The sequence below is a fragment of the Macrobrachium nipponense genome, chromosome 1, assembly GCF_015104395.2.
Source record: "Macrobrachium nipponense isolate FS-2020 chromosome 1, ASM1510439v2, whole genome shotgun sequence".
In the NCBI taxonomy this organism is placed as follows: Eukaryota; Metazoa; Arthropoda; class Malacostraca; order Decapoda; family Palaemonidae; genus Macrobrachium; species Macrobrachium nipponense.
In genome coordinates this window covers 80,244,916-80,252,415 of record NC_087200.1, presented here as the reverse complement: position 1 = coordinate 80,252,415, position 7,500 = coordinate 80,244,916, and the positions used below count along the sequence as shown (strand labels likewise).

At 34.1% G+C, this 7,500-nt stretch overlaps 1 protein-coding gene across 3 annotated transcripts in view; it reads left to right on the top strand.

Annotated features, from left to right (window-relative positions):
• Positions 1 to 7,500, top strand: part of LOC135219405 (uncharacterized) — a 494,243-nt gene that overhangs the window by 384,655 nt on the left and 102,088 nt on the right. The window lies entirely within an intron of this gene.

The following is a 7,500-nucleotide window of genomic DNA, read 5'->3' as shown; positions in this document are numbered from 1 at the left end:
TAGGTTAGAGGTCGTACTGTTACTTAATTGCGTCATTAAGCAGAAACTAGGTGTAATTTGATCAAATGTCAGGCATATTTTATTTCACTCTTGATCACAGTAAGTGGAATAAAACAGTTAGAACAGGTCAAGGGGAGAAGACTGAACTAAAGTATAGAAGCATTGATAGAGTTGCATCGTTTTTATTAATAGCAAAATATGTATCTATAATTTATTTATATTATTTATATAATATATATTGTTATATAATATGCATATGTATTATTTATATAATATATTTATATATAAATATATATTATATATATATAATACTATATATTAAGATAAAGATAAGATAGATATAGATTTAGATAGATAGATAGATAGTATTAATATAATATATATACATATAATATTATATATATATATATATATATATATATATATATATATATATATATAATATGCATGTGTCTATGTATGTGTGCGTGTTTTTAAATGAACTCTTCCAGAAGTATGTATAGATGTAAAATACACATGTAGGAGAATAAGTATTTGGCCAAACCTAGTATAAAAAGAAATGGAAAATAATGCCACTAATCTGCGCATGTCAATGCTGCCGTAATTAAATTGTTAGTATTTGTTCCAGGAGGTGATAAACTTGATGAGTAATTTATTTGATTTTGTTACGCCTCACTCTACGTGGAACTGAACTTCAAAGCAATTACTGTAGAGTATAACATTTTTGGCTGCAATTAACTCGACCTTTGTGCACATGACGCCTCAATAAAGAGCCTCCGGTGAATTTGTGTATTGCCACATAATTCCCCCCTCCACTTCCATACGCCGATTTTCGCTTACTCGGGAGTATGCGTAAAACTACGTTGTTGTTGTTGTTGTGGTTTTTCTTGCTGTTGTTGTTCTGGGGGCGGGGGGGGGGTTAGGAAAGACCTGTGGAAAAGCAGAAAATGGTCTGAAAAGGGTGTGTCGTGTTGAGTTAAAGATACACGAATTTTAGGATAGGTTATGTATGATTTATTTATTACTATGAAAATTTAAGAAATAAATAATATGCATGTCAAACAACATAGAAAAATTATTTCTAATGAGATATAACGTATTTATTTTAATTTTCGTTGGTGAAACAACACTCTAGTTGACCGTAGATTTTAGCACTCCCCACGTTTACTAAGCTGGAGGTCGGGTCACGCATTTTTGCTTTTTACTCTATGTGAATTCATTGCCTTCCCTAGCACATTTCAAGATTTCATTCGTTTTTTTCACTCATTTTCATTCATACTTTCCACCAAGTAAATCTGATTACATGGGCTTGCAAATTCATAGAATAAATCGTTTCATAGCGCCTACTGCGGTTTTTTTTATTTTTCCATTTTGATGCCTTGATGCGTGTGTTTATGTATATTTGCATATGATATACTTTACAGTTGTGCTTAAAATCTTTCCCAATATATGTAGATGTGTTCATACATAACATTTACGTGTATAAAAAAAAGAAAAATCCAGACAATCCGAGCAAGAAACGAAAACAGTAATCATGAGGTAATCGTGCAGAGTTTCCCCCAGTGAACTGCGATAAACCCTTTAGATAGCACAATCTATTCGACATCGTCCCTCGCGCTCTCTTGGTATTACATATGGAACCTGCAGCTTTAAGACACAACCTCAAGAAAAAATTCAGACATTGTTCTCAGGGAAAAGTAACGCAATCACTTAAGTGACTTGACCTCTTCTCCTAAGGGCGAGACTCATCAAGATGTGCATGTTAAAGGCGTTCTGTACCAAGCGTCTGGTATCGTTGCTGCATCTTGTGATGTGTTTGGGAGGCTTTTTGCATCGTTGCCGTGTTGGCGTTGGGATGGGAGTTCTTCAGGAAAAATCTCTGAGGAATAAGTAAGCTAGGAATTCATTTCGAATATCTTGGTAATATTTTTAGTATAAATACCTAGATTTTGAGTGTGTGTGTGTGTGTGTGTGTGTGTAGTGTTGTGTGTGAATGTGTATGTGTTTTATATGTATGATCGTAAAATCATAAACGTATAATATATTCATATATAATATATATATATATATATATATATATATATATATATATATATTAGTGTCTATAGCTATATTATGTGATTTAGTAAAACACAGCACGGAAATTAAATTGCCTTAACTTTTGAAGAGGGGAAAGAAGTCGGTCCCTTCGATAGCTAAATAAATTCCTATGTTTTTTTTTATAAATCTTGTATACAAGAAGAATGTGTATAACATTCATACATACATATATATATATATATATATATATATATATATATATATATATATGTATATATATATAATATATATATATATATATATACTATATATATATATATATATATATATATATATATATATATATATATATATACACACATGTGTGTGTGTATGTGTGGATCAAGAGTGAAATAACTGGATGGGAAATGCTGCAAAGTGAATGACAGGGCTTGTTGCGCGAGAGCTACTGGAGGATTCCATGAGAGTGAAAAGTATGAGTTCCAGGATTTTGTGTGTAAAACTGATCAAGGTAAAGGGAAAAGTTGCGATAGCAAATATTTATGGCCTAGGAATGGAAAAGTGAGAGTGAGGGAGGGATTTTCTGTCTGAATCTGTTTTTTGCATGGTTTGGAGATCGGGAATGGCTAGTTGATCTGCATGATCTGCATGGTGGGTTTGAAATGTCTGCAGTGAATAAAAAAAAAGGCCTTGCAAAAATATGTTCTGAAAGTGTACTTAGGAAAAATTAAATGTAAACTTGCATTGTTTCAATACAGAGTAGGTGAAGATGATTGATGTATGATTTGATTAGAAGAGGGATACATGGTTGCATATCTGTTTGTATACAAGAAGAAAAACATTGGCGATAGGCTACGGTGCAAGAAACCGAAGTAAGAGTTAATGAAAAGCATGCAGAATTAAAGGGGAAGAAGTCAATCACTGAATCCGCAGGGAGGATTGATGCACAGATGCATAGGAGGTGGAATTGAAAATAGTAAAAGGTGAAATGATGTGAGGTAAAATAAGATAAAAAGAATAATGAAAAAAATGATTTAACTGAGGTACAGTGGCTTCGCTAAACAAAAGATTGTGTAAAAAAGTAGACAGTGATGAATGAAATAGTCGAGAAGAAAAGTGGAGCTGAAAAAGAAGGGAAGTCATGAAAATACAGGGGTGACTTTGCAAATACTTCAAGAAATAAAAACCGCATGAAGGAAAGTCAAGTCAGTAGGTGGTAGAGCAATTATATACTGGTTGATGTGGAAAGAGAAATGATTAACTCGTGAAGAAAACTTAAAAACTGAAAGTACTATTGTAGTTTGAGAGGTTCACAGTGTAGCTTGAACGTAGTCCAGAAATTATTTTGAAAAGAAAGAATTACGAATGGATGTCATGTAGAGAGAAGCGTTTATTTGGGCTCGGTAAATTATAAGGTTAAGGTCATTTATGTAGCATGAATCCTTGTGAAAAAAGGCATACAGGATATGCATAAGGGTAGTGGCATTAGTGCACCTCACATGGTGCACTGTATGCGTTGCTGTAAGTTGTTGCAGCGTCCATTAAGTTACTTGCTGCTCCCACATTTTAGTCTATTACTTTACCCCCTTCTGGGTTCCTTTCTTCCGTCTTGCTATCCATCCTCTCAATCTATTACTTCTTAGTGTTTTAAGTTTCCTCCCATTTTCATCTCATTTATTTTCAAGATCTCTTTACACTGCTGTCCAACCACTCCAACTCCCCTCTTTTTACTGTCTTGAGTGCTAAATACCTGATAATGCCCCAGTGCGTAGCTTATAGCCTCGAATCTGTATTTCATCAATTCACTCCTCTGTCTATGACTGTGTTTCCGAAGGGTTTCAGTGAAGGAAATCTAGAGAGCACAGGATGTGTATTTTATTTTATTAAGTGTATATGCAAGACTGAGATAATTGTGAGGCTGTATACAAGAATTTGAATAAGGTATTCAAGGGCACTGCGAGTGAAAGAAGACGGGTTGCATTGAGAACATGGTGTTCAATCCGAGTAATAACTTTTGGGGGTGGGGGTGCGGGTGGGTAGGTGGGGGGTTTTGTACTGGAAGTAAGGGTACAGCAGGGGGATCTGTGAATAAAAGTGATCTCAGAAAAAAAGTTCCCAATGAGAAGAAACTGTATAAAGAGAAAGAAATCTTGTGTCAGTTGAGATATTTTGATGAGTTGTTGATACTGTTCTGTAAAAAGTTCGAAATCTAAGTAAAAACGTGTACGTGGCTTACATGAACTTTCCATAGTTTATGACAAAATTTATAGAGCTCCAGTATGGATGTGTTGTGGTTTTATCTATGATATAATTACTTGTGGCCAGTGAAAACGTTTTAGGATGAAGGGAAAGTTTACGCTGGGAGATGAGTCTGTGCATTGTATGTTAAGTTTCTTACATGGCTTAATGAGATCTATCAATGAATTGATTGTGCACTGGCAAGTATTTGCTGGTGAAATTTATTGATAGTGAAGTTTTGTAGCAAGATTAACGTGTGGAAGTAGATATTAGCCGCAAAAATCGTACAATGAATGTTAATGTGAATGCTGGAAGGATGGAAACGGTTGCTTCATGTAGGAGCTGGAAAGCAAATATAACCTATGATATTATGGTGATAAAGGCCAATCCCAGAGTAGGTGAAACAGTATAGACAAAAAAAGATTTTAAATTTAAATAGAGTCTGCTGGAGTAAAGCGAGGTTGCTGGATATATAAGGAATGAATATGGATTGTGGTGATATTTTAAGAGTCTAGCACAGGTGTAATGTTGGATCAGAGAGTATGAGTTGACGGCAATAAGCACAAAAGAGAGTATGTTAGGAAGGTGTATGATACGTCTGATGTCTTGAAGTCGTTTGTACATGGGTTCATACTTGAATGTTGAGGATGGTGGTCGTTGTCTAGTTTCTCTCAGGGGTAAGAATTTTTCATAAAACAGCTTGCCCCTTATATAAACAAACCTACATATACCTACATGCACACTCATATAATTATAACAACAGGAAAATGAAACCGAGTAATAAATCCCGGCCAGTGTCGGCTTTATTGCTTAGCTATCTTCAGAGTCCTCCGAAGGTGACCCAGTAACAAAGCCGACGATGGCCAGAAGTTACAACCCTTTTTCATTTTTCTGTGGTAGTTAGATATATAATTCACCTGTCGAGTTATTGTAATTCAGTTTTCTAATGCATATATTTATCATATAAAAAATATATATATATATATATATATATATATATATATATATATATATATATATATATATATATGTATAGATATATCTACATGTGTATGCATGTATTTGTAAATATGTATGCGTTTGTGTGTGTGTGTGTGTGTGTGTGTAGAGATATTCATGATCAATTTTTATTTGAGATGAATGGCGCAGGACGTGAAATCGATATGGTTCCAATCCTTTATACAAAAGAGAGAATTATTTTGCGAACTTCACACTTTCTATCAGTTTCAAATACGCATCACAGAAATCGCTGAAACTAGGCAAATTGAATTGATTACACTGGCACAGAGTTCACACGCACATACACACACATATATATACACAAATGTAAAGCGAGAACTCTATAAATATTTGAATGCAAAAATCTTTTTGCCCTGATGACGTGTTATTGAAAAACAATGGCCTTTATTTTTTCATTTTCCTTTTTCCCTATCTCTCTCTGTGCGTGGATGCCAACACCATCCTGGTGATTGCTTTCCAATTGGTTACTTTTATCCTGGATTATTGGCCCAACATTAAAGTTATTGCTGGCAGCGGAAAACACATTCTTTGAAGCTTAAACTACCACTTGGATGATTTCTGCACCGTTATGCAAGCAGTCTGGAATCAACAATTTAAAAAAAAATAAAATAAAAAAACTGCCGCAGTCAGCTTCCTTCAGTTGCTATTCTGTTTACATGACAAGATATCCAAGGACTTTTTGAATGCTCGTGCTTTGAATCTTTTGACATGCATTTTCCCCTCACACTTTTATTCATTCGTGATATGAATACGTCCAGGATTGTTTTCCCCATCTCACCCTTTGACGTTAAAGTCATCAACTATATTTTTCATTCTTGATCTGTCCATGTTGAAAACTCCATTTCATTAAAGCTTTGCTGGACCTTTTTCTAAGAGTTCTCTCAGATAATTCAAACAAAGTTGATAAAGTTATTAGTATTCTTAAGCAAAGACGTATGTTTGCTTAGATGTAATATTTTTGCATCAGTTTTTGAGATTAAAATCTTGTTTTTCACCCGGGGTTTTATTCTGATGTTTTGAAAGCTGGTGAAGGTAAAAGAAAGTTGCATTTGACATGAATAGTTATAAAAACATATTCATCATTTTATTCTAGTGAATGTCGATATTTCTATAAAATCGAAAAGAATAAAAGTAAAGTAAACTACTTTCTTCGAGATAAATGATGTAACTGGTGATTTTAAACGTCTGAGAAGTTGGTAAGAATACAGAAAAGTAGTATTTGAATAGAAGACGTAAAATTGAAATAATTTCTGTATATATCGTGTCCCTATTGATGTTTCTGTAAAAGCGCAAAAAATAAGAATCATAAAGTATATAACTTAAGGAATAAGGTGGATGTTTAAATGATGATCTTTGAACATTTATTTCCGAATCTAGCTTACCAGAGAAACACGACGGATATTTTTGTACATAAAATTTTACTCCCGTTTTATTTTCATATTGCATATTTCCTAGAATCAGTTTCAGAAACCATCTGTTTCTCAGACTGGAAGCTATGAATCCTAATGTGAAAATTATAGATATTTATATATTTCTATTTCTATTGTCTACTTAAGGTACTTTCATTCTCCCCCCAACCCCCAAATAAATCTGTCATTCCTATCGTTAAACGAAAATAGTAGACCTAAAATTATTTGTCGTCCAGATATTATTTTCCATTTCTCTTTTCCCCATATATTATTTTCCATCATTGTTCAGTCCGATCTGCCCTTCAATAGAAAACAAAGGTAATTTGTTACGCCAAGTGAATTTTACTGGTAGTTGACCGGCCATAAGGGTATGCCATTGACAACTGAATAACCGTAAAATTAGGGAATTGATTGATAAAAGTTTGGAACGTTCCAAGTTGCTTTAAAGGATTTCGGACGGGATAGGGTATGACGACAATCTTTGACGTAATTTTATGTATGCACGCACATACACACGCACACGCGCAAACCACAAACGCTTACACAAACACACACACACATATGTATATCTATCTATTTATATACATCTCTATATACATGTGTGCCTGTGTGCCATATGACAGGGGTGGCTCAAGACGAAGCCAAAAGAAGTCATGGCCAGATTCATGTTTATGAGCAGCACATCGACTCCCCCGACATATATATACTGCTTATAAACAAATTGTTTTCGTTTTTTAAAGGAAGAGTGACGAACATTCAAATGACTCCATATTTCCCATCTTTTGGATACTGA